This window comes from Excalfactoria chinensis, chromosome 2, assembly GCF_039878825.1.
Source record: "Excalfactoria chinensis isolate bCotChi1 chromosome 2, bCotChi1.hap2, whole genome shotgun sequence".
Taxonomy (NCBI): domain Eukaryota; kingdom Metazoa; phylum Chordata; class Aves; order Galliformes; family Phasianidae; genus Excalfactoria; species Excalfactoria chinensis.
The window spans coordinates 79,523,691-79,550,192 of record NC_092826.1 but is presented as its reverse complement, the minus strand read 5'-3'; the positions used below and the strand labels follow the sequence as shown (position 1 = coordinate 79,550,192).

The 26,502-nt window shown below is 40.8% G+C and overlaps 1 protein-coding gene across 3 annotated transcripts in view; it reads right to left on the bottom strand.

The window, feature by feature from the left end:
- CDYL (chromodomain Y like) overlaps positions 1-26,502 on the bottom strand; it is a 109,284-nt gene that overhangs the window by 18,530 nt on the left and 64,252 nt on the right. Inside the window, exon 1 of one of the 3 annotated variants that reach the window (XM_072330170.1) lies at positions 14,020-14,131. The exons of 1 other annotated variant lie outside the window; for it this stretch is intronic. The gene's annotated coding sequence lies outside the window, so the exon portion shown is untranslated. Of the gene's footprint in view, positions 1-3,078; positions 3,100-14,019; positions 14,132-26,502 lie in introns of those variants that run through there. One more of the 3 variants, XM_072330171.1, reaches the window with a different exon arrangement.

Below are 26,502 nucleotides of genomic sequence, written 5' to 3'. Positions count from 1 at the left end.
TGCGCTCAATAATCCTTATGGGCACCTTGCAACTCAGGATATTCCATGATTCTGTGAATTAACATGCATTAATAACCTGTTTGGCATGTGTATTTCTTATTTTATACAAGGAAGTACTCAGAAGAAAGTAGTCTTCACTGAAGAATCAAGGATTTGAGCCAAGAAGATCTGTTAAAGATCGTGCCTTTAGGCAAAGCACATAGCTGTTATTTACACCACATCTAAAGACACATTCACAAGCTGTTCCAAAGGCAACCTCTCCCTAAGTCTTCCCAGTATTTAGGGAAAATAAGCCCACATTAAATAAAGGATGATTAAAGGCATCCCATGCAACAGGTGCTGAATATTCCAATGCACTGAACTAAAAAATGATTCAGAACAGCATGCTGTCATGCCAAATTTGTCCTTCTGTGTTGTTTGATGGGAATAAATCTCAAACAGCTTAAGTAATTTATGATGGAAAGGAGAACAGTAAATACAACCTGTGCTCTCAAGCTGAATCTGATTTCTCATGTTTGTCTTTAGCAATACCAGTGGGTGTGTGAGGACATCTCTGAAGTGAAGAACTCAGGGAGAATATCCAGAATTCTTTACACTTCCTATACTAAAAGAAAAACAAACAAATATAAACCTGAAGCCAAAAGCAAACAGAAAGGAAGAGAAAGCCCTAAATTCAACAGTAGTAGACTCCTCAGAGCATAAGGCATGGATCACACTCAGAAAACTTGGGCAATATCCTCCCCCTCAGGGAGGTAGACAACTACACAGGATGCCTCACACTTCTTTCCAAGGAAACTACTACAGATACAAAGGGCACAGGAACACTAACAGATAGAGCAAATTCTCACCTACAGAACACTGTTTCAACGTAGTCACCACCATTAGCTATGAAGCAATGAAGAAGAGCCTGCATACAATGCTCCTAAAAGTCTGCACCAGCCACTGCTGAAACACCACCAACCACCTCACTGTATTTGCTTTCACTGGTTGGTCTCCAGAAATATCCAGCAAGCATCAGTGAATGTCAATGGGTGCCATTTCTTTTCCTGCATGGAGGAATTCAGTGATACCCCTCTGGTTCATACGCACTTCCATGTCAGACACCATTCTGTCAGACTGTCCCTCTGCTGCCATTTGTCACACGGCAACAAAACATAATGGAATACTGGCAGCAAAGTTCAGCATCTACTGCATACCACCAACATCTGCCACTGACATCATGGGCCAACACAATATAGGAGGCATTACTTTTGGAGCAGCCCTTGCAGTAGACAACAGGAAGTATTTGTATCATTCAGCCTGCAACTTGACCCCAGTAATAATGGTGTGATTCTTCAGGTTTAGGGATTTGCAGAGGTAGCCAATATCTTGAACACAGACATATGTTTTGGAAAAAGACCCATCATAAAAACATATTTTCATCATATTTAGAAATTGAGAGTATAGTGGTGAATAGGGAAACCAAAAAACATGCCCAGGGTAAACCACAGGACAATAACTAAAGCTGAAAGCAGCAAACTGAAAGGGTAGTGCTCTAATCTCAGCTAGAAGCCAGGAAGAATGGAAGACAGTGAGCTGCCCCTATACAGCAGGACGCATCAAGCGTAAATGGGCAGAGTTTGGATGCATTTTCCTCATGCTGTTGAGGAAAGAAATCAGCTTGTCTTTCACTACTCAGGCTTTCATGAACGTGGTGCAGAGCTGCTCAAGTAGTTTCCCCTGAGCTAAAGAGCGTGTCTGTATAGAAGCCAAGATTACTACAGTTACAGATGTTTCCAACCCCCAAAAGCTACAGTAAAAATATTCTTTAATAAATTCCTGGATTTTTTTTTTCCTCTTTCCAGAAACTATACACATTCAGAAAAGAAGTACCAGTAGGAATATTGATACAACTGCTATTCAGAACAGGCAGCTAAGGAAGCAATGGAATATAACACTGTGGTATTTAATATACCATTTCAGCAGCACCAATGCAAAATGATAGCCACTAAAAGGTAACTATGACTAATATTAGAAGGTTGCGATCTTGAAGAAAGTCCCAGAAAATTAGGAAGCTATAAATGCAGCACAGAAAAAGAAACCTAACAATGTGGTTTAGGGCCAATTACAGAACAAAAAAGGACAAATCAGTTAAGATCCATCTCAGACAGCAGAACAGGGCAACTAGCATCCACTGTGCTAAGAGGAAGGGAAGTAAAAACAAGACCAAACTATCATATCTGACCCTTACAACTGCAGCAACCTCAGAGGCGTTTTTGTAGCTTGTGTAGCAGGCAACCGGAAAGCAAAGTTTATTTACCTATTTGCAGAGTTAGGAGCACATCTTTACAGAGGAGTCACAGTGGTGTGATCATGGTTAAAAAAATACAAGCTGACTCTTGTACATTATCACTGTACTCAGTGTACACAGACAATGAGCACCGAACATCCTTGTATATATCAGAAGCCTAAAATGCTGAATCTTGCCTTAGGAAACAACCCATTAAGAACATACAAAGAAGCCAAAAATATCAGAGGTGGTCACTACCGAAAAAAAAAAAACCAAAAAAACAAACAAAAAACAGAAGAATTGCTACTAGGAAAACCAGAGATCGTGTACACAAAAAATGCTGGGACTTGTACATAACTAGCTTCATTGTCAGCACACTCTTTAATGTGGACATCATTTAGAACATACCATAGATGAGATGAAGTGACAGAGCAATTACACGGGTGTCTGTTTCTTGAAATCTGACAGGTACACACCTATTCAAATTAGATGCGGACCTCTAAACCAAACAAAATAAATAAAATAGAAACATGATGGTGTTGGCAAATAGAAATGAAACTTAATTTCTACCAGGATGAAAGCTGTGCAATTTTAGATAAATGTGTTATGTAAAAAAAATTTTGAGTTACATACTTTTTTAGACGAACAATGAGACACCTCACTCATAAGGAGAGGGTGTAGAAATTGAGCTGAACTTATAATAGTAGTTGTGTTATTTTCTTCAGGAGTGAGATGAAGCTTCAATTAACTTCACATAGTTAAACAGGTCAATAGGAACTGAGGGTAAAAATAGAATATGCTATACTTACAAGAAAATAGGAAGAAAAGAACACTGGGAAGAATACAGGGAGATGCTAAAACAGATAAAGAATGGTATTAGAAATGCAAAGTAAAACTCTAAAGTTCTCATAGTTACAGATGCTAAAAACAAATTACTTTTAAATGACAAAAGGAGAATTAGACCAATAATAAGAAAGTGAGATGTACTGTGAGTTACAAAGTCAATTAAAATATTAGTGGGGAAACCAGCATGCTGTACGAAAAGGGGAAAAGGAAAGGGGGAAAAAGGAAAGGGGGGAAAAGAAAAGGAAAGGGGGGAAAAGAAAAGGAAAGGGGGGAAAAGAAAAGGAAAGGGGGGAAAAGAAAAGGAAAGGGGGGAAAAGAAAAGGAAAGGGGGGAAAAGAAAAGGAAAGGGGGGAAAAGAAAAGGAAAGGGGGGAAAAGAAAAGGAAAGGGGGGAAAAGAAAAGGAAAGGGGGGAAAAGAAAAGGAAAGGGGGGAAAAGAAAAGGAAAGGGGGGAAAAGAAAAGGAAAGGGGGGAAAAGAAAAGGAAAGGGGGGAAAAGAAAAGGAAAGGGGGGAAAAGAAAAGGAAAGGGGGGAAAAGAAAAGGAAAGGGGGGAAAAGAAAAGGAAAGGGGGGAAAAGAAAAGGAAAGGGGGGAAAAGAAAAGGAAAGGGGGGAAAAGAAAAGGAAAGGGGGGAAAAGAAAAGGAAAGGGGGGAAAAGAAAAGGAAAGGGGGGAAAAGGAAAGGAAAGGGGGGAAAAGGAAAGGAAAGGGGGGAAAAGGAAAGGAAAGGGGGGAAAAGGAAAGGGGGGAAAAGGAAAGGGGGGAAAAGGAAAGGGGGGAAAAGGAAAGGGGGGAAAAGGAAAGGGGGGAAAAGGAAAGGGGGGAAAAGGAAAGGGGGGAAAAGGAAAGGGGGGAAAAGGAAAGGGGGGAAAAGGAAAGGGGGGAAAAGGAAAGGGGGGAAAAGGAAAGGGGGGAAAAGGAAAGGGGGGAAAAGGAAAGGGGGGAAAAGGAAAGGGGGGAAAAGGAAAGGGGGGAAAAGGAAAGGGGGGAAAAGGAAAGGGGGGAAAAGGAAAGGGGGGAAAAGGAAAGGGGGGAAAAGGAAAGGGGGGAAAAGGAAAGGGGGGAAAAGGAAAGGGGGGAAAAGGAAAGGGGGGAAAAGGAAAGGGGGGAAAAGGAAAGGGGGGAAAAGGAAAGGGGGGAAAAGGAAAGGGGGGAAAAGGAAAGGGGGGAAAAGGAAAGGGGGGAAAAGGAAAGGGGGGAAAAGGAAAGGGGGGAAAAGGAAAGGGGGGAAAAGGAAAGGGGGGAAAAGGAAAGGGGGGAAAAGGAAAGGGGGGAAAAGGAAAGGGGGGAAAAGGAAAGGGGGGAAAAGGAAAGGGGGGAAAAGGAAAGGGGGGAAAAGGAAAGGGGGGAAAAGGAAAGGGGGGAAAAGGAAAGGGGGGAAAAGGAAAGGGGGGAAAAGGAAAGGGGGGAAAAGGAAAGGGGGGAAAAGGAAAGGGGGGAAAAGGAAAGGGGGGAAAAGGAAAGGGGGGAAAAGGAAAGGGGGGAAAAGGAAAGGGGGGAAAAGGAAAGGGGGGAAAAGGAAAGGGGGGAAAAGGAAAGGGGGGAAAAGGAAAGGGGGGAAAAGGAAAGGGGGGAAAAGGAAAGGGGGGAAAAGGAAAGGGGGGAAAAGGAAAGGGGGGAAAAGGAAAGGGGGGAAAAGGAAAGGGGGGAAAAGGAAAGGGGGGAAAAGGAAAGGGGGGAAAAGGAAAGGGGGGAAAAGGAAAGGGGGGAAAAGGAAAGGGGGGAAAAGGAAAGGGGGGAAAAGGAAAGGGGGGAAAAGGAAAGGGGGGAAAAGGAAAGGGGGGAAAAGGAAAGGGGGGAAAAGGAAAGGGGGGAAAAGGAAAGGGGGGAAAAGGAAAGGGGGGAAAAGGAAAGGGGGGAAAAGGAAAGGGGGGAAAAGGAAAGGGGGGAAAAGGAAAGGGGGGAAAAGGAAAGGGGGGAAAAGGAAAGGGGGGAAAAGGAAAGGGGGGAAAAGGAAAGGGGGGAAAAGGAAAGGGGGGAAAAGGAAAGGGGGGAAAAGGAAAGGGGGGAAAAGGAAAGGGGGGAAAAGGAAAGGGGGGAAAAGGAAAGGGGGGAAAAGGAAAGGGGGGAAAAGGAAAGGGGGGAAAAGGAAAGGGGGGAAAAGGAAAGGGGGGAAAAGGAAAGGGGGGAAAAGGAAAGGGGGGAAAAGGAAAGGGGGGAAAAGGAAAGGGGGAAAAGGAAAGGGGGAAAAGGAAAGGGGGAAAAGGAAAGGGGGAAAAGCATACAAGTGTGACAGCTTTAAGTGGGAAATGGACCACAGCAAGTGAAATACTTCTAATACCTGTTTGCTTTAAGACTGGAAGACTTGGAAGGTACTTTGAGTAATAAGATTTGTATTGATATAATTTCAGAGTTACAATAAAAAAATAACCTAATGCAAACAAAAAGCAAAAGCAAACAAACAAAGACAAACCAAACCAACAAAACCCAACAACCAACCCAAAACAAACAGTCTCAGATCTGTGCAGTGTATTTCTGCTTAAAAGACTGTTCTCACTAAATGAAGTTTTAGAAATTCCCTTCTGATTAAAAGCTACTGGGGATCCAAAGCAATGCTCAGGAGAACCATGCTGGATACTGCAGGGAAATTTTACCTCCTTCCAACTGTTCCCTCCTTAGCAGCCACATATTTTACCATTATTTTGCAGGTTCATACCATTACTAAACATGCATTAAGTTTCAACTGATGCCAAAAGGTGGCAGTTAGTATTCATTTCTGGTTTTCTACCTAGCAACAACTAAGATTTCAGGGTTATTGTATGGTAAGACTTAATAGTTTCTGTCACAGAGAACTTGTTATACAGAGTTATGCTAAACCATGCCTTCATTTGATCTCAGAATATGTTGACATATCAGTAATAATCTGCCATAAGGTCACTGGTTAACTCCAAACAACGATGTTGCGTATAGCTTTCCATTCTGTTATCTACACATCACCTTGTTGGTTTATGAATATATCAATATTTTTAATCGCTGCAGTAGATGAATTTTCAAATGTAGCTAGACCACAGAAGATATTACAGATATTTTTCCCAACAGCTCAGTTAAAACGCCTCTGAGATCTCAAAGGAATTTATCTTGAAGGTGTTCTCTCAAACTATTTTTGTTAATTATAATTAACAAAAATGCTGCAGTGGGACTATTTTACTTTATCATTAACTCTTAAACAAAATGATCCACTTAATGAAATTTCAAGGAGGATTTATGTGGTGGGGTTTTTCTTCATTTCCCCCCCCCCCCCCTTGGTTTGTTTTAAACCAAGTAAGAGACTAAGAGGAAGAAGCAGTATGATGATACAGCTGGCTCAGATCAGATGACCAGTGCTCTGAACATACTGCCAAAATTCACTCCTGCTATAAGAGGGAAGAGGTCTACTGCACATCTGCCTGTGAGCTGGACTTTCTTGTCAACACACTAACATGCAGTTTAGCTACCAAGTTCAGGATCTCCTATGAGTCTCATTGTAACCCATGGAAATTGCTCCCCCCCTATGATCCTGAATCACTCACTGGTACCTGAATATCAATATGGTTTACGCAAAAAAGAAAAACCACAAACCAACAAAAATCACATTTCCTCCTCACAGCTCTGTTTCTTTCCTGCACAGAGCCCACCAAACTAATCATTCATTGTAGGTATTTGTGTCCAGCCCACAAACAAGACAGCAGCGCCCCCAAATACCTCACCATTGATGGATTTGCTAAACAGTTCCACAAGCCTTCTGAAGGTAAAGCCAATTCTAGTTAAAAACAATTTACATCATCATTGTTTCTGCCCGTTTAGTTTCCCTCTCCTTTCCCAGTCTTAAGACAAATGAAATCCCAACCCAAACCAATGAAGAACTTTAAGTACAGTTCAATTACAGCAAAATATCCAGGAGAAAGTGTTGGTGTTTTCCTACTGTGGGCTCATTACTTGGGGAGAAATAACAACTTATGACTAAGTACCAAAAAAATGAATAATAAACTGACAGAAACAAATGAAGATATGCCAAAAAGTACCCACAAAGGCTGTCAGATTAATTTATCAACAGGAACAAGCCAAACACTTCTGTGGGGTGTTCTGGGTTGGATTGCAACTTGATCATTTCCTTCAGCTGCCTCATCATGCAGCAAATGATGCTGCTGGCCAGGCAGAGGGAATAGGGTTGCGGAAAAAAAAAAAAGAGGATGGGACAACTGAGAATAATTTGAGAAGGAAATCTAGGGAGAACAGCAACACATTTCCCTCCAGTTTAATAAAAATATACTGCCTGGCAGATATCATCATAGAAAAGAGTAGGTATTTCCTCACACAAGCCATTCAGTAATGGAATTGAGCCCAAAGTTACAAAATAAGCTTCAATAAACCACTGATGTATCTGCACAGAAAAGTGATAGCATTGAAATAACAAGAGAACAATTGCCATACAACATGCTCTTCCTTGCCCTATGGTTTAGAACATTAAAAGAAAAAAAAAAACAACAACATACCTGATATGAATTTATCTTCTAATATTTCAGCTACATGGCTACAATAAATATTAAGAACTACTTATACAAGCAAACTATTGCTTAGAGTGCATCTGTGGAGTAGATTATCTGTACTGTAGAGAACAGGCTCAGATCCACTACCCCTGCAGTCAGGATGCCACTACAAAACTAAGATCTATATCACACAGGCTCACAAGTGCTGGTTCCCCTGGACAGACACATAACACAAGCAGGCAAACAACTTATGCCTATATATAAAGCATGACCAGCATAAAGTAACGTGTGACTACTACTCAGTGCTGTAACTCTACATTACCACTAACCTACAACATATATTTTACTGTTTAACCTAGTGTGAAAGCAACGTCAAATTCTCTTATTTACAGCCACCACAAGCAAGCATGGTTCAAAAGAAAATGAAGAATCTCTAGAGATATGAATTACTTTCACTAAATATAATTCTCACTGAAATCTCCCTCATTAAGACTCTATTTCCTTCTAGCTTTAACCGACTATTACTGTCACAGCTTCTGACACTCCAAGCACATCTACAAAAGCAGGTTGCATTCCAACTTGCAACACTATCTAAAAACACCATTTGCATCACCAGAATCACAGGATGGCCCAGGTTGGAAGGGACCTCAAAACCATGAATCCCCAGTGCCCATCACAGGCAGTACTACCAACCTGCACATTTAATACTAGACCAGGCTGCCCTGGCCTTGAAACCCCTAGGGACAGGGCAACTCTAGGCAACTTGTTCCAGCATCTCACCACCCTCTCTACAATGAGCTTCCCCCTGACATCCAACCTAAATTCTTCCTTCCTTCAACTTAAAGCCATTTCCCCTCATTCTGCTGTTATCTACACTTTCAAAGAGTTGACTCCTCTCCTGTTTATAGGCTCCCTATAGGTACTGAAATCTGCAATGAGGTCACCCCGTAGCCTTCTCCAGGCTGAACAAGCCCAGCCCTGTCAGCCTGTTTTTATAGGGGAAGTGCTCTAGCACTCTGATCATCATTGTGGCCCTCCTCTGGACCCTCTCCAACAGTTCTCTATCTTTCTTGTATTGGGAACTCCAGACCTGAACTCCAGGTCCAGATGGGGCCTCATGAGGGCAGAGCAGAGGGGGACAATTACCATCCCACCCCTCTTCTGATTTGCTTTCTGAGCTGCAAGAGCACACTGCTGGCTCACGTTAAGTTTTTCATCCCCCACAACCCTCAGGTCCTTTTCTGCAGGGCTACTCTCATTGCAGTCTGTATACATGCCTGGTATCCCTCCAGTCCAACTGCAAAACCTCGCACTTTGCTGTGTTGAACCTCATTAGATTCACCTGGGCCCACTTTTCAAGCCTGTTAAGCCTGTTGAGGTCCCTCTGAATGTCATCCCTTCCTTCCACTGTGTCAACCACACCACTCAGCTTGATGTCATCAGCAAACTTGCACTGAATTCTATCATGGATGTTATTGATGAAGATACTGAAGAGCAACCTCCACCCAGACATAGAACCATTAATCACCACCCTCTGTCTGTGGCCTTTCAACCAATTCCTTATCCATCGGGTGGTCCACCCATTAAATGCACATCCCTCTAATTTGGAGATAAGGATGTAGTGGGGGGAACATGTCAAAGGCCTTGCTTAAGTCCAGGTAAGTGACATTGGTTACCTTCCCTTTGTCCGTCAATGCCATCACTTCATCATAGAAGGCCACCAGACTGGTTAGGCATGACCTTCCCCTGGTGAAGCCCTGCTGGCTGTCTTGGATCACACATTCATTCCTTGTGTGATCAAGCCTGTTGTCCAGGAAGATCTATTCCATGATCTTCCCAGGTACAGCTCAGCAAAAACCTACCTCCATTTTGCTGGTCCTTGCTCCTTCCTTTTACCTACTCACTGTGAGATAGAAACTATTGCCCTTTTTCACCCACCAGCCCATTCTTTAACTACACACCCACATTACAAGTGTTTCCCAGTAGCCATGATGGATTCCACCCACCCTAAACCATTAGACTGCATCAACATCTGCAGAGCAGTCTGATAGAAGGAGAATGGATTTAGATTACACAAGTTTCTTCCAGACCTATTTCTTGGGATGCCTATGCGGCAAGGTTATGTAGAATTTCTGCCTTTTGTCCTAACCTACAGGCTGTTACTTTTCACCAAGCTGGACAAAGGAAATCTACCTGGACTGATAGTATCAGACAAAAATTGCAAATCCTAGCAACAACTGGATTCTCAGTTAACTGCTGCTTTCAGTCTTGATGGAAACTCTCTGCCTGTGTCCTTGAATGAACCTTGGAGAGAAAAGTTCTCTTCTGTGGATACACCTTGAGTACTTGACTGCAAAGCCACTACCACAGCTCCAAAATGAATCAGTACTTCTGCCACAAAACCTGGGCTCTTATTTATTTTTTAAAGAATGTTCCTATGTTTTGCAGCCTCCAATTCTGTATCCACCATTTCCACAACAGCCTCATTGAGGTGCATATTGCACCCATTTTATGCATTCTTTGTAAAATACTTCAAAATCAGGAAACTGGGCTCTGTGACTGGGTACAGTAAATGATAACCTCATACAAGCTACAAGGTAATGATGAGGAAAATAGCCTGTGGTAAAAGGAAACTTCTAAATGATCAGATTAAAACTGACAACTTCTTTTCCTCCAAGGGTAAGGAGCACAACCAGTCATACATCAAGAGAATTCACTAATCTCCTTGGTTCCAACTGAAACCAAAATCCTATCTAAATTAAATATGGGTGCTATTACTGGGTATATTCTGTGCAATACCTTTTGGACTACCCAAGGGAGTTTATGGCCTACTGTAGAAGTCATTCACCAGTTTGAACTTATGTGGTGCTTGGTGCTAAGATAAAATTCAACAGAGCTACAGCACTAAAAATAAAGACAGTCCGATTCTTCTGAAATTGTTGGTACTTTCAGAGGGAGCTATAATAAAAATTGCCATTCCTCTAACATGGGAAGTAGGCACGAATATCTGAGAAAACAATAACAAAGATGGACATAACTTCACAAGTACCAGGTGTCCCTACCTCTCTGCATTTACCAAGGAGGGATGAAAATGATTAACTTTGTGCAGTACCCTTCCCCCTTTGTAGGTCCTACACTGGTTTTGTAACTGCCTGTTTAGTCCAGCATTGCTCATTATCACTACATTACTTAAGAACCCTGAAGTCAGCCTATCATCCAAAGCATGTTTCAGAGCAAGAACAAATAAATAAATAAATAAATAAATACCCAGCTTTTTTGTGAGCCTCAGCCAATGCAGAGACAGTTCTTTCTTAGGGGCTTTCAGGTTCCTCCTTTCCCTCCTCCCCGCCCCCAAAACTGAGCAATACTTCTTCAGGGAAAGGTACTTGTAAATCAAAACAGCATTCAGTAGCAGGAGGGTCCTTTAGCTGTCTACGGCCACAGGTTGGCCAGTAAAAGGTAGGCTCCCATCAGGCATGGAAAGGATATGGCAAGAGCACATAGCTCTGTAGCAAAACAAAGCACTGTATTGCAGAAAGATAGCCAAGGCTGATCAAATTTGTCAGGAGGGAAAGGAGGGAAGAGGAAGAGTTGAAGCAGAAAGAGCCCTCAAATGTGTGCCAGCAGAGGCAGCCACATCTGGCTGTGATCTGGTGGGCAGCCCCATCCCAACCTGGCCTAAGAAGAGCTTCAGCTGTCTCAGCTACATAGCCCTCCCAGTACAAAAGGAGCAAGATGCAAACACTCCTGAAAAGAAGTGTTATTAGAGAAGTCTAGCTTGGAAGCATAGTATTTCTCTGCTGAGGAGACCAATATGCCTAGACAAGTGCTTCCTCTATATTTGGTAGCAAACCTGGTCTACTGGGAGGTGTCCACGCCTATAGCAAGGGGGTCGGAACTTGATGATTTTAAAGGTTCCTTCCAACCCAAACCATTCTGTGAAACACCTGCAGCCTCTGTTTCATTCATTTCCATGCTAGAATTGAGACATGATATTTCCTGATATCCCATGCATGTCTTCCACATAATTCCCTCCAGTGCAAGGAATGACTTTTTCCCTTTTTTATTTTCTAATGTCTTCATCCCTCTACAGATCAAATATATTCTTCTGAATGAAGAAGGCAGTACACATAAGTTTGTGCTACAGGTGACGTCTCTGATGTTTCAGCTCCCCCTTTTCTCTTAAAAACAAACAAACAAAAAAAAAAACCACAACACTTTATTTAGAGAAAAAGACGCTAAGATTTCATTACTGTCCTGAAACTTGAGTACTGTAAAGTAAAATGTCCAAGAGCAAATTCAACTCCAACAAATATGATGTACACGTTACATTTTCAGTGGACTTCTACCCATTAAATATTGCTGTACACACAAAATGAGTACAAACTTTATATATTTTTTTTTCCTGGGAATGTTTCCTTGTCTATCATAGTAAAAAGAGGTTAATTGGCACAGAAAATTATTCTCTTACCTGCTTAGCAAAGCTGCTTTTATGACTCAAAAAGAATTTATTCTTTAATTCAGTTTTCGTGATTCTTTTTAAACCTATGTAGTTGATTATTTTAATTGTGTGGACTTCAGCATTAGACTTCATTAAATTAATTTAATATTGGCTTATTTAACTTATACTTGACATTTTAAAAATTGCTTTAGTTATCACTTGGAAAAGACTAGCTTCTTGGTTAATATTTAACAGTGTGACCACATTAAGACCCATTTTCTCTCATAAAATACAGTAAAGTACATATTAGTAAGTATCACCGTGAAACAGCAATGGGAATATAATTCTGTGTAAACAATCAGAAGCACATATGACTTTCTCTGCATATATGCATTTATCCCACACCTGACATGATGAAAATCAGTCATCAGAGCAAGTATCCATGTCCTTATTGCAAGTTCCAATTGTTAAAGTTCCACTTTGGAATCAATCAGCAAATAATTTGTAAGAGGAAAACAAACACAAACATGAGATTGAGAGCAAAATACTCCAATGCAAGTAGGAACACACCAAACATTACTTTTCAAGATGACAGATCACAAATATGAGTTATAGCAGCACCACAGTTAGGGCAGTCCTACCCACCACAGCAGTGGAGAATGGATGCGCTGTTCTGTGAAGCTTGTAAGGGCTGGAATAAAATTAATGTAACAGAATCATGGATAATTCAAGCAAACTGGTTTGGTCAACAGAACACTTATCTTTGAAATCCCTCTTTATAAAAATGTACAATGCTATGAGAAAGATGCCCAAAGACACCCATTCTATGCGTTCCTTTCTTCTACAAGTCCCTTCTTTCTATGTGCCAAATGATTTGCCTCTTAGCAGTTTGTCTGCTTTGCAATTTAAAACTTAACACTATTCACAACAAAGAGGTACAAACAAATATAACCCAACCGCAGTTATTGACATCTCAGAGAAATTTAAACATTTTAAAGACCAAAGACTAAATAATTTAAGCAAGGAACAGCCTTTTGTATGGCTTTGCACTAGAATTAGCGGGCAAAGCAAGGGAGCTGTGGAACAACAATCAACAGTGAAGCCCAACTACCTTCTGCTCAAGAAATTTAGGTAGACTTAGAGAGTGAGCTCTTAAAACAGGTGATGTTTCACTGCACTTTTACCCAGTGAATCCTGCGGCACTCTTATTAAATGCGCTTTGTCATCTTAGCAATTCTCATTGTTTAAATCCTATCAAGTACACTAGAAATGAAAAAGAGTAATGTGTTTTCTGCAGCTTTCATTTCTACCCTGCTGCTATTACCTGCACCTTTTCACCCCACAGCAACTGAAAAAATTGTTTTACATAGAGAGGGGAACAAACAAGCAAATAGATCTAAGCAATCTATTAGGATTCCAGAACAAAGCCTTGCTCCAGAGATTGCATTGAAAAACTAGAATAAAAAAAGAAAAAATAACACACAGAGAAATAAAATGTACAAAACCGAAGAAGGGCTTTTTTGTTTGAGCAGCAATGGTATAGGATGGTAACCTGTTATCTGCCTTAACTGCAAAAGAATATGTTGATTTTAAAGAAAAAAAAATTGTACTCCCCAATCATATCTACATTTTTTTAAAGAGCGAAATGCAACTTCTTGTTAAAACATGAAAAAGAGCTTTGAGGGGCACATTGGCCCTGTTACCAAAAGATCTGAACATAGTAAATTATCCAAATGGCTATAAAGCAATTAACCATCAGAAGTACACCAAGTTTAATTATGAGAAAAATCTAACACCTGCCAGTGACTTTACTGAATGCTTATAGTGGAAATGGACAAAAGCCCAGAAAGAAATAACATATCCATGTGCCCTCATGTATAATCAACAAATGTACAATTAGCAGAGTGGGATAGTTAGGATGGCATTTTATAGGCTGTATAATTAGAAAGATTATCACAGTGGAAAGAGATAATAAAAAATAAACAAAATGTTCACCCACGTCCTAGGCTTGTAGTAGAAAACTCCAAAGAGAGTGGTCTTCAGAAAGAAATACTTCTCCAGTGGCAGTCAACCCTTAAATGGGGTCTAGGAGAGGTGCAGCCAAGCTCTACCCCATCTGGTCACACAGCTAATCTCGTCACACAGCTGAATTGCCTTCACCTGTGCTCCCAGGGCTAACTCAGTCCTTGCCTCAGGAGATCAATCAGTGGTTCAGGCTGTGACTCAACAGTTCCCCTACACCTTGTAATATAAACTATGCAATAATGAAAAAGCACTATGTCCTTTGTATTTGCTTATTTTAAGCCAAAAATCTAAATCACAGGAATGCTAAAATTAGTTATGTATTACTGCAGGTTACCGGAAGAAGCCTATAAAACTGGTAATTTTATATTCTGTAATGTAAACTACTCTAGCTTCCAACCAGATCAAACTATATTATTTATGTATGTAATACTGAATCTGGGTCCAAAATGTTTTTTCATTTGTGTTGTCAGACAGCACTGAAGAGATACACAAGCTGAGAATTTCTGCCAACAATAACTGTTAAAACCATTTTCTTCCCTCTTAAAACACCCTGCATTTTGTAGGCCATACGTAATTACTACACTGTCCTGGTTCCAGCCAAAAGTTTTAATAGCACACCAGTCTTGTGGTTGTTGCTCAGATCACATGGAAAATCGTTCTTCTCCTAGGTTACTCAGTCAGGCTGTGCTCTGGAATATGCATTCTCCTACACCTAAGAAAGCCTGTGTTTCCTTTTTGCTAGTTGATGGAGACATGGCAGTTATCTTACTGACCACATCCATAGGGATCTGACAATATCCATCTTGCCATTTCATTCCTTAGTAGCTGACCTCCTGTGCTGGTCCCTTGTCCTTGCTTTGCTTTATAGCAAAACTAGCTTCCAGAGGGGTTCAAATTATTTTCTTTCCATTCCCCAAAACTTCCTCTGTTGTGTTGCCCCACACAGTGATGTCATCAATGCATTGCAGATGTTCATGAGCTTTCTCCTCTGCCAGTGCAGTCTGGATTAGCCCATGTCAAATGGTAGTGCCGTTTCAGCTCCTGGGGCAGTCAGTTCCAGGTGTAATGAATGGCTCTCCAAATAAAAGCAAACTGTGGCCTGCACTCTTGCTGCTAGAGAGACTGAGAAAAAGGCACTGGCGATGTCAGTGGTGGCATACCACTTGGCTACCTTTGACTCCAGCTGGTGTACTAGTGTGTCTGGTACAAATGTGCTTAGAAGTGGTGTGATTTTGTTCAGGCCACAATAGTCCACTGTTCGCCTCCACTCTCTGCTGGACTTTTACACTGGCCTTATAGAACTACTGAATGATGAGTGAGTCTTGCTGATTATTCCTTGGCTCTCCAGCTGACAAATTAGCTGATGAATGGGAATCAGAGAGTCCTGGTTGGTGTGGTATTTCCACTGGTGCACTGTTGTGGTAGTGATTGGCACTGGCTGTTCTACTCTTAGCCATTCCACAAGTTAAGGGCCTTCTGAGGATCCAGGCAAGGTAGGCAGCTACTCAGTGTTCCAAAATACTGAGGGTGCTTCCTGTTCTAGGTACCTTCCCATGCCATCCCACACTCTATGCCACTCATAACTATCTAGTTTCAGGGCAGATTCCTCCGGCACAGTTGTAAATAGTTGTTTAAACAAAACCTGAAACATATTCAGTGGACATAGAATTACAGAATCATAGAATCACAAGGTTGGAAAGGACCTACAAGATCATCTAGTGCAACCGTCCTCCCATTGCCGTAGCTACAGCAAACCACTAAACCGTATCTCATAGCTAATAGCAACATGCTGGTTTGAACATTCCTTCTGTCTCCCACATAGCCTGGCTTCCCAAGGAAACAAAGTAATGAGTGAAATTATGAATGGTTTCCAAAGTCTGAAGAGGAGTACAGTATCAAATACAAATACAGATTAGTATCCTGTCCAGTGTTACAGCATGTAAGAAAATGGTATCCTCAACCCAGCCTCTGGAGATTGTAAACACGGCAACTGGTTTCATATACAGTAAGCAATATGTTTTCATGAAAAAGCTCTGTCAGATCTCTGAAAATATAACAAATATAACAAAAATTATTAAACTACTAAAACTCTTCTAACAATTTCATTTTAACACACTAGAGTCATATCTGTCATTATCTCCACCATTTGTGCCCTAGGTTGGGTGCTGTGGGTTAACCCAGAGAAAGCACAGCACCACATAGTCATTTGCTCACATCCCCCAGGTGGGATGAAGGAGATAAGTGGAAACAAAATAGAACTCATGGATTGAGATAAAAACTAAAACAGAAGAGGAAAGTGGAAACAAATATGCAATAATAACAATATATAAAGTCATAATGCAATCACCACCTGCCGACTGATGCTCAGCTAACAATGTCATTGCCCTCTGAACACCACCATGCTATGAACACATCTCACCACCCACACACATTCAATACTTATTCTAGTATTACATAGATTTTAGAATATTTTGAGATGAGTACTCCCCTCTTGCCTCTCAATCTCAGCCTTTAAATGAGCTGAAGCCCAGTAATAAGGCTACTAACTAATGTGTTTGAGTCTGAATGACTTATAAATCATTTACCTTCACAGAGAGAAGAAGCTAAAATAACTCTAGAACTGTTCAAACAAACAAACAAACAACAACAACAAAAACTGGTAGGGACCACCACCTGAAACAAATTCAATATATGAGAAATTGCTCAAAGTCACAGCCCAAATAGTGGAGAGCATGTGGGAAAATTAAGCACTGTGACTGTGGTATGAGAAGGACCATGCATAGAAAAGCCAACAAATTATTCTAACAAGTAGTGCATAACTTTTTGGAAAGTTCAGAGCTAAAAATGAAACAAAGTGCAACTGATTCATCAGTGTCAACTGCTGAAAATGCAAGTCATTGTGCAATGGAAGTGCTGCTGTACTACCAACACTGGAGAAGATTTCCCAAAGAAAAGAAACGCACTCATCCAAAATCAATACTAAAAATAACTATTGTTACACAGTTCCTTGTTCAGAACACATGGCTAATGCTACCAAAAGGAAATCAGACCAATATAAGTCCACCACTGTATTGGATTTGCTGTGTGTAGCAAATAAAAATGTACAAACATCATCATCACTGGTGGCGCACGGTGTTAGAACCGCCGCTTGCAACACCGGAGGGCCCGGGTTCGAATACCCCCTGTGGCACAAAGTGGTAGAACTGCCGCTCTGCTACACTAGAGGGCTCGAATCCCGGGAGTTGGACTCGATGATCTCTAAGGTCCCTTCCAACTCGCACAATACTATGATACTATGATCTGATCAGACCGACCAAGCAACATGTTCTGAAGACAACGTCTACAAATATAGTTTGGTTGATGACCTCCAGATAGGCAAAACATTCAAATTTGTAACCAATTCAGACACAGCACACACTTTCATCTATAGAAGCTGATGGAAACACAAGGTAGTCATAGATTAAAGCAGCCCAATGTCATGCTTGATTGCATGGTGGACAAACCTTACCTGAGGAATTTCTGAGACTGTTAAACACAGCCTGCTTACAGGACATAGAAAGATCTCAGAGAAGCAGTCATAACTTGAGCCCAAGAGCACTTGTCTTTCCTAGGAATGGTAGGAGAGTGGCTGCAGCTCAGATCTGAATTGAGACAGTGAAATACTAGGTCTTTGTGGTGCCAGTTTCCAACAACAACAACAACAAAAAAACAAAAACCACAACCACCTAGCCCTTCACCAGAGAGAGTGTGAGAGAGGAGAAGGAAATACATTTTCCTAGTGGCATATATCACCCATGCTTATTGGTGTAGTACATGCAAATAGAGTATTAAAAACCAACCAAAAAACAAAATCACCCCATACACACAGCCAATATTTTTAGGCTCCCCAAAATGAAGTAAAAGAAAAAAATAAAACAAAAAGATGCTTTTGGTTTTGGTGGCCACAAGAAAAAACTGTCTAAGGGTGACAATAACGGAGAGGTGGGAAGAGGCATATGGTTGAAAAAATAAATACAAAAACATTCTTATTTATAAATTACCAAACTGAAAAATAAGTCTCTAATGCAAAGGTTTGTCTAGGGACCAACTAATATTTTTTGATTCAAGACCTGGAAAATGTGAGAGAAAGCATATTTATGAAATTCATAGGTTACATAAAAATGAAAGGATCACAAGCTTTTGGAAGGACAAGATATAGTGCTGAATTTGGAAGACATCTTGAGGAGTAAACTTTTATTCCCACTGTAATAAAAATAAAATATGCATGGAAAAATGTGGATTCAGAGACTAAGAAGCAGAACACGGAAAAGTCTGTTCAGTCGTGATCAATTGCAAAGTGTACACCAGTTAGCAGCATCATGTAAAAAGAAGGGCAAAGCCCTATTCTGAGGCACACTGGTAAGGAAATTTCACATGTGCAAAGAGATAACACATTCTGCTAAATACTTGTGAAGTATCTGCTGAAACAATCCAGTTTTGGGCAACATATCTAAAGATAAATACTTTGGACAGTTCACAGTTAAAGAACAACGATAAGAAAACTGAAAATGAGATAAAGAGGAAAGATGAAAGGAATAGTGTATATTTTATCTGTAGAAAAAGGAACTACAGATCTTCAACAGTTGTTCTACTGCAGATGAAAGTCATATGTGAATTGTTCGTTGAAAGAAACACTACTGAATAGCACTGGTTTATCCTTCAGCAATTAAAATCTATTGCAGAAAGACAGAGCTGAGTTAGAGATGGTCTAATCCCCATTATGGAAGTATTTTAATAATGGGTTATAAAATCCCTGTTGGGGAAAAGAAACACTTGCTCTATCCTATCTCAGTTCAAGGAGAGATGAAGCTCATCAACATGCCCTTTAGTCTAACATGTAGCTCTAATAGTATCCATAAGTTTTCCATGTGGGTCACCCTGGTTTCAGTAATATTATAACATGAGCAAAGGCTGATATTTATTGCTTCAGTCACACACTGTTCTGCACAGCTCTTAAGCTTAAGATACTAGTTATTTCTAAGTGGAGAGAAAGTGTTAAACTGGCAGGCATTCTGTAAACACACACCATCTTGTTAGTTTGAAGCTGTTGGTAGAAATCCATTCCAATAATGACAGAGCCAATGGAAACCTTAACTTTGCGAAAGATTTAAACTGACTCCAGAACACACAACATGGAATTCCCGTCTGGTAACAACATCTTTAAGTGGAGCTTTATTGAGCTCTCCAATTCTCCAAAACTGTGAGGCTACAAGTTCAAATAATCAAATGACTCAAACAGTGACCAATACTGGAACAAAGACATGGTCTGAATACAGTTTGCATGCTCAGTTTGAAAATTTGATGAGGTAGGTGGGAAATTATCAGAACTGAAAAATTGCCTGTTCTCCTCCTAAAAAACAGACTTTTGAAAAGTGAACAAGCAAAAACAAAAAACGTTCTGATTTTGCTTCTGATGGTGCATGTAGGATAGCATGACACATTAGAAAGAAGCACCTAATGTGCCTCTAGAATGTGAGAAGTAGAACCACGCTCTTCTTGGACGTGTGCATGAGAATGAGAAGTAATGGAAACATGTTGTAACCAGGGAAATTCTGATTAGATATTCAGTTAAAAATGAATGAAAGGCAGCACTGTAGCAAGATGCTCAGAGAGGCTGTGGATTCTTCTTCTCTAGAGACAGTCAAAACCTGTCTGGATGTTTTCCTGTGCAACCCACTGTAGGGAACTTGCTTTAGAGGAGAGTTGGACAATCTCCAGAAGTCCCTTCCAACTTCTATGATTCTGTGATAAAGAGGCAAACACAGGACAGGCATGCCTTGGAGATATTGTAAGCAAGCCCCAAGCAACCCTTAAGAGGATGTCTGAATGTCTGCTGAGGAGCAGAATAAAAGCATATAATGTTCAACACAAGACTGAATCACCCAACTTTTTTTAATAGTCACATACAACCTAAAGTACTTTGTTCATTGAACTCCCTACTAGATCTTAGCAATTAATCCTATTATTGAGCAGAGTAAAGGACCAGGACATATTTGTATGTTAAATACTACTTTGTAAAATTTATTTAACTTCTTTCTGTGACCTGCTATCACACTAGTCTAGTATGTCAAATGACATCTTTCCTCATCAGTTTCAAAACATATTATTAACAAATGACCCCAAGACATATTCTGCTGCTACTGAATTATAAAATTCTAGGCTGAAGCAAAGTTTGAAGTCAGTTGCTTTCATTCTTTTCATCCATAGGGATACAGCAGCCAATGAGATGAGTGTGGATGGCTAGGAAACGTTGTGGAGTATCCTCAGTTGGAAGGGACCCACAAGGCCCATCAAGTCCAACTCCCAACTCCACATAGGATCACCCAACATTGAAACCGCATATATGAAAGTGCTGTCCAAATGCTCCTTCAACTCTGGCACTGGGGCTGTGCCCACTGCCCTGGCAGCCTGTTTCATGCCCACCGCCCTCTGGTGAAGAACCCTTCTGTAACTCTCAACCTGACCCTCCCCTGACATGCAGCCTCGTGCAGTTTCCTCTGGCCCTGTTCCTGTCATAGAGAGCAGAGCTCAGTGCTGCCCTAGACTTCCCTTGTGGTGGCTGCAGCCACCATAAGGCCTCCCCTTAGCCTCCTCTGCTCTGGGCTGAACAAATCCAGGGACCTCAGCCATTCCTCCTCATACATGTTGCCCGTCAGACCCTTCCCTCATATCCAGGACTGTTCCATCCCACGTACAGAGTCCAACGTTTGCTCTCGTCAAACTTCATACAGTGTTGGTAATAGTTCAGCTTTCCAATTTATCAAGATCTCACTGCAAGGGAGTCAACAGCTCCTCCCAATTTAGTGTTTTCCATAAACTTACCTAGTATACCTTCAGAAATACTGGAACCATTAAAGAGAATTGGCCCTAAAATGGAGCACTGCTAGTGGACTGGCAACCAGCCTGATGTAACCCTATTTACTACAGTCCTTTCAGCTCATCAACTAATTATTCACTCATCACATATTTTTGTCTATCTATATGCTGGACATTTTGTTCAGAAGGATACTATGAGAAACAGGATTGAAAGGTTTTCAGTAATCCAAACACATACCTCAACTGGCTTCCCTTTGTCAACTAGATGAGTAACCTGGACATAAAAGGAGATCAGTTTTGTTAAAGAGGACTTTCTTTCCCTGTCTGAACCCGTGTTGGCTGTGGCTAATGAATGCCTTGACTTTCAGGTATTTTTCAATAACTTTCAGAATATCTTTTTCCATAATTTTGCTAGGAATCAAAGTGAGAGTGACAGACCTGTAATTACCTGGGTCTTGAAAACTGGGACAGCATTCGCCAGCTTCCAGTTGACTGAGATCTCCCCAGATTCCCAGGATTATTGAAAAATAATTGAAGGAGTTCTTGTGATGACATCAGCCAGCTCTTGGGAGTATACTAAGGTGAATTCCATTGGGCTCTATAGACTTACATGCATCCAGCTGAAACAGCCAATACTGTACTAATTTGGGATTGGCTGGGAATTTATTGTTACTGTAGTCACAGTCATGCAACTCAGAGCTCCAGGGGTCCCAGTGCCCATCATCAGTATTGAAGATGGAGGCAAAGAAAGGCATCAAATGTCTCTGCTTTGTCTGTCTGCATTAAAAAGACTGTTGATAGCTTAGTTGAGGCATTCTTTCTAGAGACATAAAACTCAGTTCAGAGGTTTTTATGTTTACAGATTATATACTACCTGCATTTGAAGAAACTGCTTGGTAATACCTCTTGCTTCTAAGAAAGAGGTAACAGATTGGTATTCTGTGCAGGAATTAAGACAAGCATCTAAGAGATAGTTAATTAGGGGACCTCAGCATTATCTTTGTATTTTTTATTCTCTGGCCTTTGCCCAGCTGTTCTTTACCACTCTCAACAACTGTACTACATGTTTTTTAGCAGAGAAAAAGAAAGTATTTTCAAAAAAACAACAAGAGTACACTTCTGTAAGCAGCAATGCCAATTTACACCTGTACTTTCTGAGCCCAACTCCACCTTGTTTCAGCTCCTACTCAGGCCCTCTAAGTGGCTGGCATGAATTAAGGATACAGACAGAAATAAGCAGGGATAAGCATGGAGTGATAAGAGGAAAAGATAGATAGAATAAAAGGCATTTTGCAGCCTGTCTTGGAAGCACTTTTACTTAATGTTTAACCACAGTGTTAAATGGAGAGAATCAGTAAAGACAGCATGGGCTAGGTTGCCTAACATGAATCTATGGCTGTAATTCTTCTTCCCCTCCAGTCAACGGTACAGAACAAAGATTCGAAGTATCACAGTATCACAGTATTGTGCGAGTTGGAAGGGACCTTAGAGATCATCGAGTCCAACTCCCGGGATTCAAGCCTCTCTGTGTAGCAGAGCAGCACTTGTACCACTTGTGCCACAGGGGGGATTCAAACCCTGGGCCCTCCAGTGTTGCAAGCAGCACCTTATACCACCGCACCACCAGGGGCACACAATTAGCTGCGTTCAACAAAATTAGGGAAGGTAGACAAAAATTAGGGAAGACACTTCAGCAACAGGAAAAACAACCTAATAACTTCTTGTCTGGAGCTTTCTCACTCTTGTGAGTGTTCAGCACAGGGAAGTTGAGGATATTCCTCAAAACAAGTTCTAAAAATTTGAAATCTGAATAATACCTTCACTTTTGCAGAACACCCACAGCCTAGACGATTCAAGAAAAAATGCAGTGTTCATAAGGCCTTCAATCTCAAAATCAGTTCACACTGAATCTCCATTCTCTGGAGGACCTGCAAGAGTCATTCCAGGCTACAATTCAGTTTGACATGAGTAAAATTAAAAAATGCCTCTGCTCATATGCTACTCTATGGGCAATTGCAACAAAACCAAAACAAAACACAAAAAGTCCACAAGAAAACAGAACACATCCAACCAACCCTCATTAAAAACAAAATAAATAATAAAAATTAAAATAAATAAATAAATAAGAAAATCTATGTTTCTTTTGTATTCATAAAGCTGCTCATGCCAAGTCTACTTTTACATGCAGGAGAAAGTCCACAGATTGTGCTGCAGGTTCAATAAGGGATTGCCTGAACACACCTCTATTACTTAGTTGAAAAGGACATTGAAGTAAGAATTTGCTAACAGCGAGAGACAGCCTTTTAACAGCATGACTCCAGCAGACATTTTAATAACCAGCCTACACATTTTTACATTGTCAGCATACTATGACATTGAGGGAGGCAGAGCAATCTGCCTGGATCTTTGTGGGAAGAGTGGAGGTTGCCAGAAGTAAGTATTTGGAGGGTACACTAGAAGGGCCAGGCTATGTGTACATGGCTGAAACATAAGCTACTGTTCAAGGAAGCTCTTTTAATAGGAATCCAGTTTATTTATTTATTCAGAAGCAGATGGCATCCTCTCAAGATGTTATGCAGAACATGACACACAAAACAAGTATTTTCATCTGAGCATATTTTTTCTAATCAGCTCCCTGCTATTCAGCATTAAATGACAAACAAAAATCTAGTCTCCAGAGACTGGTAATACTCTAGGCTAACTCTAGGAATAGCAGCAAGTGATGAAATGTAATGAGTCGTAATACACTGGAGTGCAGACTAGATGACCTCAATGTCTTTTGATCCAAATGTTATACTACAAGAAAAAGCATTCCAAATGTAGAGCACATTTGATAGACAGACTTCATGACCTATGGTTAACCAGAAGTGTCTAGTGCAACTTTCTGTGTTTATACAAAGGAAAACAGAGGCAAGAATTCTTACTATAAGGTATGTCAGGAATACTGTCGTGCAAACACGGCATTGTATGATTCTGTATGATATTGCACATAGCTTCCATATTGTGGTTTTGTGCAATTCCTCCTGAATCATAACCATAAATCTCCATTCATTGAGAAGTCTAAACTCCTACCAAGACTTTGTAGAAGGTTATCACTTTAAAGAACATCTTATCACTACAGACACACAAGACATAATTTAAAAAGAAGCCAAATACTATAAAACATTCTCCTCTCTTGATCCTCCCTACAACACAACTAATCTCTGAGACTGCTAAGTGTTCCCTTTAATCAATATTTTTCCTTTTAATGGAGAAGAGTCGTACATATCCACATATGTTGATATACTGAGGCTAATTCCCCATACAATAGTACAATACAATAAAAGTGACTTATTTTGTCATTACAACCTTGCATGCCACAATCCAGCAGTTATTACACATACATCCAACTATTATGGTTCTCTTTCCTCCCTCTTTCCAGAGTTTCCAGATGCTCCCTGCACCCTCACACAAGACCCTCACCTTCTACACTCTGTGGGAGGATGCCCTTAACCTTCCCTCATCCTCTCCCATAAAAATAACCCTGCCTTCCATTTCTTCCATCAGCAACAGCTGCTCCATGCACACACTATCCTTGGTCTACTAGCCTTGCTGAGGGAGCAAGGGGCCTAGCAGAGCTGCTGCTGCCAGAAAGAGCATGCAGTTGTTGCAGGAAGCATGTGGCAGCTGTTCTTGCTAGCAGCCTCCCTGCTTATCACTTCCTTGCTCCTGCTGGCTACACCATTTCTGATGCAAGTCAGGATGCCATTGAACTTCTGGACTTGGCCACCTGGGTACACTGCTGGCTTATGTTCAGCTGAGCATCGACCAGCACCCCCAGGTCCAGTTCTTCCACATAGCCTTCCAGCCACTCTGCATCAAGCCTGTAGCATTGCCTGCTGTTCTTGTAGCTAAATTGCAGGACCTGGCACTTGGTCTTGTTGAAGTTCATCCCACTTGCTTCAGCCCAGCTGTCCAGCTCAACCAGATCCCTCTGTCGGTCTTTTCTTCCTTCAGGCACATCAGCACTTCCTTCCAAGTTGATATCTTCAGCAAATTTACTGAGGGTACACTGAATCCCCTTGTCCAGGTCATCAAAATATACTGAAGAGGGCAGGCCCCAGTACTGATCCCTGGGAAACACCACTTATGTCCGATCACCAGCTGGATTTAACTGCATTCACCACTATTCTCTGGGCCCAGCCATTCAGCAAGTTCCTTACCCAGTAAAGAGTGTACCTGTCCAAGTCATGCTTTGCCAGCTACCTCAGGTGAATACTGTGGGAGACAATGCCATCTACTATATGCAGTCAAATGTTAAGATAAAAAAAAAGAAACTATATCTTTCATCAAACTAAGAGCATCTCAAGAAAGCTTATACCCAAAGTTCTCACGATTAAGAATGATAAAAGTTTACAAAGTCATAGTTGTATCACTACAGAAATTTTAACATTTTCTTTGAACATTTCAATGGTAAATGATGTAGGCAAATAATAAATAAGAATAGAAATGTCTTAGTGTGAGTATTCCATTAATGACAAACGGCACTCTAATTTTATCATAAGGAGCCTTATCAAAACATGATTCAGGGTCAGAAAGCAAAATTTAGGTTTTGTTTAAATGTGCAACTGTTATCTTTAGAAGATTCTGACACCACTGTTATTTGAGTGATTTTATCCAACTCAAAGTGCCTTTGAGAAGATCAGCTTGCATCATTATTTTTCTCCTCCCTGATATATCCAGAATGCTGAAAGGTCTGGGGACTGCTGAGCAAACTGTGTAACTTGGAAACACATGATTTCACACAAATGACTATATGCCTGAGTGTTAAAAACTTTATCAGTGCTGTAGTATAGCATTTTAATAGTATATTTATCAATGCAGCAGTATAGCTTTTTTATAGTATATTTACCAATGCAGTAGCATAGCATTTAATTTGATTTAAACAAATCTTTTACTTCATAGCATAACTGAAATAAACAGGTGTAACTAATATTTAACTAAACCAAAGTAAGATAAGTACTGGGCAGAGCATTTCTAGGAACTCATAGCAATTTCCCACAGTTTTCTACAAATTCTTTATGTAAAAAAAATCCAAAACCAAACCAACTTACATACGTAACCTCAAACTCTAGAGAAACTTCTCTCTTCGTGTAAGTAAGGCAATAATACAATCAGAGAAGGCTTGCAGGAGTATCTGTGACTACTGGACACTTAGCAAAGTAGTTACTGGTTATAAACAAGCACTGTAAAAACATACAATAACTGCATAACTATCACAATGCAAAAAACAAAAATCCTTCTTGACTTATGAGGATTCCTTGGGATGCTGGTGTATCTAAGATTCCATTCAAAAACCCCAACAGCCTTCTGAAGGGCCATCCCTGGAGGTGTTCAAGGCCAGGTTGGATGGGGCCTTGGGTAACCTTATCTGGTGCCTGATTGGTTGGCAAACCTACCCAAAGCAAGAGGTTGGAACTAGATGGTCTTTGAGATACGTTCCAACCCAAGCCATTCTGCAATTCTATGATTCCCTATCCTGAAAGAGAACTTCCAAACCAGCCCTTGTACAAGTTACTCTTCCCTGGTGATGTGGGGAGCATGTAAGGTGCATTAGCAAATG